The following is a 9,766-nucleotide window of genomic DNA, read 5'->3' as shown; positions in this document are numbered from 1 at the left end:
AAATAATGAGGTTCTTGCAGTTAGTTTCTTATGAATACGTTAAAGAGATGTGACGTGCTTATAATTTTTTTAATTTTTTAAATACTTTTATTTTTATTTTTTATTTTTTCAATTGTTTTTTAAAATAAAGAATTTGTCACGTATTATTGTCAGATTGTTATTTATCTCAATTTTATTTCTGTATTTTTATTTTGTTTTAATTTAGTCCATGCATTTTTATTTTATCACAATTTAATCCCTCTTCAAATTCAAACAAAATTTAATTTTATATAAATATATAAATATTTTTAATAAAATTGATTGTTTACGTTTTTATATAGTTTTGTCTTAAAACTTAAATAATTAAAAAATTAAATTAAATATAGTTTTTGTTAGAAAGGATTTCGAGAAAGTTGACACACAAATAATTTTAAAAGATTTAACTAAATGAAATAACGATATTTATGTTTTTCAAATTATTGTCTTTAAATCTGTTTATGTTAAGTCAATTTTTAGTGATGATGTATTTCAAGTCTTAATGTTTAATTTTATAAACTTTTTGTGAATTGTTGAGGTAGTAATGAAATAATTTTTTTCTAGATCGCCTTCACACAAATATTTATTATTAAAATGTTAATTTTTATAGTTTGATCATTCAGATTATTTAGGTTAAATGATTTCATTTGTTGTTTAATTTTGTAGAAAAATTTTAAATGAGTTTTTTTTATTTGTCTCAATTTAGTTTTTGTTTTGAAAACTTTAATGAAATTAATTTATTTTGGTTAATACTATATAAATAAAATTGTGTCATATGTTAGCTCATAATTTTTTTTAATAAAAAAATATCAATTTATATAAAAAATTTTGTAAAAGATTTATATAGAAATTAAATTTTGTTTGCATTTGGGGAGGAATAAAATGGTTTAATTTTTTTAAAATATTAGGACTAAATTTAGAAAAAATAAAAATATAGGGATCAAATTGGGAAAACATAAAAATATAAGATCAAATCGAGACAAATGTAATGATATATGGTATGATAGTGACACATGACACTGTTAGTGCTACATCACACTATCATTTCCACCTGACAAAATTTTAGTTTGACAAGTGACAACTTTTTTTATTTTAAAAAAATAAATAAAAATAAAAATTATTAAAAAATATTTAAAAAATTAAAATAAAAATTACAAACTGACATATGACATCTCTTTATGGTGTTAATATGAAACTAACGACAAAGACCTAATTGTTTCAATTTTTTAAAAATAAAAACTCAATTGAGAAAAAAAAGTAAAGAACTATTTGAGAAAAATCATAAAAAATAATAACTGAATGATTAAACCTATAAATAAATTATTTGTTCTGAATGATTAAACCTATAAATAAAATAATCGTGAAACATAATTTATGAAAAAAAGAAATTTACTCATAGAAAAAATCTATCAACTTTTTTTATTGTATGTATCACCTATAATAACCAGTGTTATATAGGAATAAAAACTAAAAATCTAATGAATTTTTTATCAAAATTTGTTTGTTCTTTTGTAAATTTTACCATAAAATTTATTAATTGAAATTAAGAATCATTTAAATATTGAGTGACACTGTGATAAAAGAAAAAGATAAAGCCTGCAAAAAGGTAAACTCTCCACATTAATGTAAAAAGAGTTTATAATGTGAACATCTCGGGTAAGTTTTGGTATTAAAAATGTTTGATGGTATTTTTGAAAAACAATTATCTAAATTGATTTTGGTCCTATTTATAACGGATATCAATTAGTTATTATCAATTAGCCATTTGATTCAGTTATAAGACTAACAAATGTTAAATCATGTGAGACTATGGTACGACGTCATTTAACGTAGGCTGATTTTAAAGAACTAATTGACATCTGTTGTGAATATATCTGACGTTAATTTTCACTTTAAAATCAGTGTCCTCATCTTTCTTTTTCATATTTGCATGAAATCTCCAATAAAAGTACAACAACGATACTAAATTCGAAGGAGCAAGTTCTTCAACTTATTTTACTTTATCTTGTTAGTGTGGTGTTTGCTTTCGTTGATGTTTTCATTTTTCCTTGTTACATTTTTCATTAAGATTGGTGCTTTTATTCACTAGCCATTATAGTGTGTCTTAAAAGTTGCTTTTTTGTATTTTTATTTTAACCTTGAGTTTTGTAAATTTAAAATTTTCATAACTTTTAGTATGAATCTCGAATAGAGACACTCCAAAAATAAAAGTTGTTATAAATAGGGTAACAAAAACACTAACCATTGTTGAATGTATATTTTTTAGAATGTTCTAGAATTTTCAAAAATCCATATGTTTTTCTATTTTATTAGTATTTTTCACTATTTTTTCTATACACTTTTATTTTATATAATTATAGTATTTTTAAAATTTTGTAAATTTTTATGGTATATTCTTATATTATATATTGATTTTTCATGATTTTAATAAAAAAAAATATTGACAAAAAAAAACTCAGAATTTTATATCTATTATTCCTACAACATATTTTAATTAATACATGTTATAAATACAACTTACATTAATTAACCTTTTATTAAAAAACAATATACATCAATTTTGACATCTCCCACTATAATGTCAAATTTGTTTCTGACATAAAAAAATCTAAAATAACATAGGTTAAAAGTTTTCTTAACAAGTGTAGATACCATCAAATGTTGTCCAGCACAATGATGAAAATAGATGCATTGATGAAGATAGATGAACTTTAACATCAAATAATCTTGAAATATAAAATAGTTTATAGCATCAAACAATTTGTAAACCTTATGAATGTTTCTTCACATTGCCTTTCCAAGAATGAAAAAAAAATGAAGAATTTAAGATCACATGTTTAATGATTACATATAATAATATTTGACTAAGATTGTATAGGATGAAGATATTTGTTGTATTATTCAAACAAACAAAAACATATAATAGAGAACAATTTGATTTGATATAAAAATAATTTGTATTATAGCTGGAACTGGATTTCCCTCGTCGCAAGAATCGCGCATTCATTCCTTACACAATCCTGTTTAATTGTTTTAATATGGCTTTTATATTAACACTATGCATCAAATATAATAGGTGTATTTTTATTTTTGTCTTTTAAATCTCTAAAATAATTTTAAAATATATAAAATCTAAAATAACATAACTTAATTAAAAATAAAAAATATTCTAAAATATAATAAATTTAATTGTATTTAATATTAGAGTAAACGAGTACTGCTATATTTCATTTAGTATAATAAAAAAATTACAATTTCAATGCAAAACTTTAATTCCATTTATATTATTTGATTTCTTGGCATATTTGGTTTAGTAATTATTACATGTGTTTATTAAAAAAAATTAATGTTAATATTTGTTAAAAAGTATAAAATTTAAATAAAATTAATTAATTTAACATATAAACAGAGAACTATAAAATGCAAAAATAAAATATAAAAAATAAATTGGGTTAAGCTGACTATAAATTAATAAAATTTCATTGATAGCCAACACCAAGTAAGATAGATTAAAAAAACATTAATGATGGATAAGTGTAACCACCACTAATCACTTATTTTTTTTAGGGTTAAATATGTTTTTAGTCCTTAAACTATTGGTCGTTTCTGGTTTTCGTCCCTCTTTCAAAATAAGGTACAATTTGGTCCTCATTCTTTTCGAAACTTTGGTTTTAGTCCTCGAAAACTAACACCGTTAAAAATGTGCTGACGTGGCTAACGGTAGACTGACACACGAATTTTTTTTCAAGTGTTTCTCACCTTTTCTCCCCTTCTCTCTCTTCCTTCCATCTTCCACCCAGAATATTGTATGGTTTCAGATTGGTTTTCTTTGGACTCCAGTTTTGGAATTTGCATCCTTCTTTTTGGACCTGCTCACACCCTTTGGAATGTAACTTGAATAGATGCACCAGAATTTTATTTTATAGATTTATAAATGTAATATGGGGTGGAATTAGTTTCTGTAGTGTATGTTCTTTTGGTGTTAGGAGTTTCGTTTTGCCAATTTTTAGCTTGAAGTTTATGCGAATTGGAAAAAAATACATTTTATTAGAACAACCATTTTAATAGCCAATTACTTTGGTTGAAGCCCTTTTTTATTGCTGAGGAACTTGGTTATTAGGCACAGGTAATATATGGATGGAACTTATGGGATTGAAATTGAATTTCTTTTATCACCTATTCTGAACGCACCAGCTGAAATTTCATTGCTTGACATGATTGTACTCTTTTGAGTGTAGTTTGTTCAAGCAAGCTAATGTTTTCAGGCCGGAGTTTTGTCTGTAATATGCTTCCCTTGGATTTTACCTTTGCCACTATAAGCTACATTTTTTTATATGATTCTTGGAGTATTTGAGGTTTGGAGGTTGTAGATATGTTGTGAAGTTGAGCTCAGAGGTGTTATTACCACCATAACTGTTAAGCTTTCATTGCCTACTATCTCTGTGCCCTTTGGTGCTAAATGTGAATTTTATTGTTTCTTCATGGATCTGCAACTATTCTAACCAAAGCAACTGTTTTCAGGTGATTCAAATTCAATTGCTGAAAAGCCAGAGAAGAATGATGACAACAAGAAGCTTTTGCCACCACTTACGCCTATGCCACCACTGGAAAATGTGGGCGGATACTGTGTAATTAAGGAAAGGATGACACAAGCGTTTCGATACTTCAAAGAGTTGACTGAATTAAATGTTCTGGCTCAAGTTTGGGCACCTGTGCCGAATGGTAATCAGTATGTGCTTACAACTTCAGGTCAACCATTTGTTCTTGATCTATACCTTTTCTTGAAAGCATTGTTGTCTGGGTCCCAGAAGAGTCCTCTGGTATCGGTGTGGGTTCTTCTCTCGGGGCTGGCGTTCGTGGTTTTGATGATGGTGGTTGTCTGACCGGTGATGGAAAATGCGAGAGAAAAGCTTGACCGGAAGATTTTACTGTTTTGTGTTTTGGGATTGAAGGAAGAGACGAGGGAGAGATAGAGGAAGAAAAACTGATAAACTCTGACAAAAAAAAAATTGTGTCAGTCTACCGTTAGCCACGTCAGCACATTTTTAACGGTGTTAGTTTTGGAGGACTAAAACCAAAGTTTCGAAAAGAATGAGGACCAAATTGTACCTTATTTTAAAAGAGGGACGAAAACCAGAAACGACCAATAGTTTAGGCACTAAAAACATATTTAACCCTTTTTTTTTATTAATATTAGAAGGGTGTTTCACCCTGCACCTCTCTTCTTTCATCTGCACCTCCAAAATTACAAATATGACATTAAACTTTTTATTAAATATTGAAATGAATATATACAGTGAGTTGATAGGGAAGGTAGCATTTGGGGATGTTATAACAGCCCGGGAAGGCTACATGTTTCGTTATCACATTTACATCTTGAAATATGAGTAATAAAATTTTGTCTTATTTCTATCTCTATCAAATAATAGATATAACCGGTTCGTGTTTATATTCATTTTTTATTATTATTTTAATATTAATTAAATAATTTTTATAAAAAAATTATAAAAGATAAAATATGATATTATTAAATATTTAATATAAAAGAAACATATTTAATGTTAAATATTTATAAACATATGATAATTGTATAAATTTTAAATCCAATTAACAAGAATAAGATAAAAGTGTGATTGTTTGTTTACTAAACCTATCATTTTAGTCATCCTAAAATAATGTTTCATAGTGACAGGATCTTTTTGACGTCGAGAACGTCATGACGTATAACATAAATAGAATTAAAATCAGAAATATTAACGTTATGTTATTCACAAAACAATATCACACCTTTAACTATCATCTCTAGTTTTGAATAAAATTTTAGTAGAACAAACCAATTACGTAACATTAAGTAAAATTAATATAAACTTAAATGAAGACAACATATTAAAATGCAACATCAACATTACCTCTTTGAAAATAAGTTGATTCATCAACAATAATTTTTTAAAAAACCAGACAAGATGCACTGTATAACTTTATCATACTATAAATAAAATAAAATTGTGAACTCTAACTAGTATTACCAACTCGTTTTAAAGTGTCAATTTAGTTTTTTCTTTTACAAGTTTCAAATTCACCCATTTTTAACAACTGAATTATTTCATCTAATCAAACAACTTTTAACCAATGAGAAATCAAGAAAAAAAAATGGTCTAACTTTTTTTTTTTTAAAAAAAGAAAACGTGTGAGAGCGAGAGATGAGTATAATATGTAAGAAACTCAAAAGACCATGAAAAGGAAAATAAAAAATATCTTAATAAATTGTTTTATTCTTTATTATATTTAATTTTATGTTTTATTATTTATTAACATTAAATGTGTTTTATAAAATAAATAAAAAGATACCTAATTTAATTTTCATAAATTCTCATTATATACTATATATAATTAAATTTTTTTAAACATATAATTTAAAAAATTTCATAAAATTTGGATGGCCATGGTACCCCTTCAATAATCCGCCACTGTTGAAGAAGAATATTGTCCTTTGTCAATTTTGTAAATATAGTTTGTATATGTACTCTCATTTTTCATATTCTTTTTTGGTGATAAAGGAAAAAACGAGAGAAGACTTAAAAAAAGAAAGCCTAAAGGAACTTGAACACCATCAATTTGTAATATTTCAGAAATATCTAGAATATTTTAGTACCTTCTATGAAGTAGTTTGTAGAATGTTGTAGTGATTTATAGAAAGTTATAAAGGGTTTGAAGAAGTGAATACATGAACTCACTTAATTAACTCATGATTGAGGAGGTTAAACAAGTTCATGCATCTAACTACCTTATCGTGTGAAAGTTATAATTTCCTCCACATGTCACGTTCACAGGTACGTGTAACATATCACTATGAAAGGTTGCACATGTTTTTTTTTATATATATATAAAGGTGTTCCCTTCATATATTTTTTACACTTGAAATTGAATTAAATGAAATTTTGTGAGATTTTTAGATGTCTTGAGAGTATGAAGCCTTTTTGTATGAGTTTTTATCTTCGAGTTGGTGGATCCTCAATGTTTCTGTCCTTGGAAAACTTAGTGGTGTATTCTTTCCATTTTTCTCGTTTTTCAATTTTACCATGTTTATGTTTGTTCTTTGTGTAGCTAATAACTTGATACCCCGTTTATGAAATTTTTTTTTGTTCAAAGCTTTGAATTGATAGATCTAATTCAAGGAAGACTCACAGGAAAACATTAAAGAATATAAGGTAAGAGAAGAAATGAATTATAATGAAACATTTTCTCTGGTAAAATTATGACAATAGTACTTCATTTTGATTTTAAGTTACATTTTGTGTAATAAATATTCCTTAACAATGATTTTGAAGAAGTTTAAATAGAACAATTCACTATTACAAACCTTTCCTCTCTCTTTTTCAGGTTATCCTCTCTGTTTTCTCGTTCTCGGACACACTCTGGAGGTTTCTTAGGGTTTTCTTCTTCTCCTTTGTCTTGGTTAGGTATCGTCTTCTCCTTTTCTGGTTACGGATCGTGATTGACTATGTTGAATTTGGGTTCTATTATTTAAAGTTGCTTCTCTATAAGTTTTGATCTCGCGATTTGGGACTAAAGTTTTGATTTGATTTCTGTTATTTGGGGTTTCTATTCTTAATTATTGTCTACAAGTTTTGATCTTGTGATTTGGAGCTAGGATTTTGATTTGGGTTTTGTTATTTGAGATGTCTGTTTTTGATTTTTCTATACAGGTTTTGATCTCGCGATTTGAGGTTAGGGTTTTGATTTGAGTTCTGTTATTTGGGATTCCTGTTCTTGATTCTTCTCTACAAGTTTTGATGTCGAGATTTGGAGCTAGTGTTTTGATTTGGGTTATGTTATTTGGAATATCTGTTATTGATTCTTCTCTACATGTTTTGAACTCGTAATTTGGAACTAGGGTTTTGATTTGAGATTTTGTAATTTTTTTCGTTTGGAGGGTGATGGTTGCAAAAAAAGTTAAGACCACTTTGAACAAACTTAACAAACTGAGAAACCAAAATAGATATTAAACCAAAACATTTTTCTCAAATAAATTTTTTTCTCAAAGGCTTTGATTTGATAAAAGCAATAATTAAGTATTTTAGGTTTGTCTTAAGAAACTTATATGAACAAGGTTTTTAAAACGGAAAATTGTTTACAAAACGGTGATAGACTAAAATTGAGTAAATGTCTAAACAAAAACCTTCCGTTTAGAAAACATATACTCTCTTAATGGTTGAAGGATTGATGACGTGAAAGTCATAAGAGAGTATCTAACAATTTTTCAAAGAGAGTACTAAAAGTTATGTGTTGTTTTACATTAATCACCGTATCATTTTTATATTAAATAATTGTAAGTTCACATTTCTTAATGCTCCGTCAACAAGATAATACATTGTCATGTCTCACGTTTGATCGGAAAATATTAAACAAGATATTTAATTGAAAATATAAAAATTGAGTACTCTATAAACTAAAAAATAAATAGAAATTCAATTGGATTATGAAAATGATTTTAATAATCAATATAAAATAATTAATAAAAATTCAATTAAAAATATCTAAATTTATGATAAACTTGAAACTTAATTAAGCCAATTAAATATAATATTTATTTTATCTTTGTATCATAATATCTATTCATAAAAAAAAGTCGTGTTTTTTCATATTTCATACACTAGTACAGTCGAAGGAAATGACATCGGTTATTTTTGGTCATAGACAGCGGTTTCTCAACCGAGGCATATACTGACGAGGTAAAAAGTCTTCCTTTTATGCCTCGGTTTACAACCAAGTTAGTATTTTGTTCTCTACTGTCTCTGTTGAGACCTAAACCGAGGCAGTAGAGTGGTTTTTACTTTTTTTTTCTGGCCACACCTTGTGGAGCATGGGGAAGTAGAAGTGTGTCTAGAGAGTAGTTACAGAGTGATTCACAAACATTGGGAATTTATTATGAAGCTTTGAAGAAGCTTTGAAGACAACAAACAATTGATCTCTGGGAGGCAGACCCTCTTTGATGACAGGGTGATTCACAAACTCTTGGCTCCATTTATATAACGCAGCAATATCTCAACCCAATATCTTGACAGCAATAACTTGGCAAACAATTTCCTACAATATTTCAACCCAATATCCAATGAAATTGGCAGCAATATCTACCAATCCTATGCTCTCTCCTCCAAAGAACCTCTTCTCCTTCAGTGCTTCCTGCAGGATCTCCAAAGCTTCCATGGCTTCCTCCGTGGTGCCTTCTCTCGCCCCTTCTCATCACTCCAGCACGCATTCCATATTGTAGGCAAAATCTACAAAAATAAAATTGAATGATGAGTTTTGAAATTGAAGGCAAGGAACCCAAAAACGAACCCAAACGTAGAAGAACCCTCGCTGCCAAACGCAGAAGCCCTCGTCGTCGCACCATCAGCTCGCCCTTATCGGTCCATCCCCTACGAAAGTGAGATCCACCGCCAACGAAGCCTGAGTCGCGCCTCCCACAGTGTCGTCAAGCCCCAAATCGAAACCCTAAATCGAATCGCCAACGCCAAGCCCCAAATCGAATCGACGCCCTGCTGCCACCTCCACGAATAGGGACCGTCACGCCACGGAGACAAAGTCGCGCCGGTCGCCCCTCCCTACTCGAAACCGCGTTTGAACCTGGAAAGAAAGAAGGGAAGAAGAGAACCCAAAGACGAACCCAGAACGGAAAAGAAGAAGAAGAAGAACGACCTATGCGCCACCGCGAGCCACCACGAACGTCGCCTGGTTGCGCATCTCCGTA

The sequence above is a fragment of the Vigna angularis genome, chromosome 3 (genome assembly GCF_016808095.1).
Source record: "Vigna angularis cultivar LongXiaoDou No.4 chromosome 3, ASM1680809v1, whole genome shotgun sequence".
NCBI classification, from domain to species: domain Eukaryota; kingdom Viridiplantae; phylum Streptophyta; class Magnoliopsida; order Fabales; family Fabaceae; genus Vigna; species Vigna angularis.
This window is presented reverse-complemented; position numbering follows the sequence as displayed.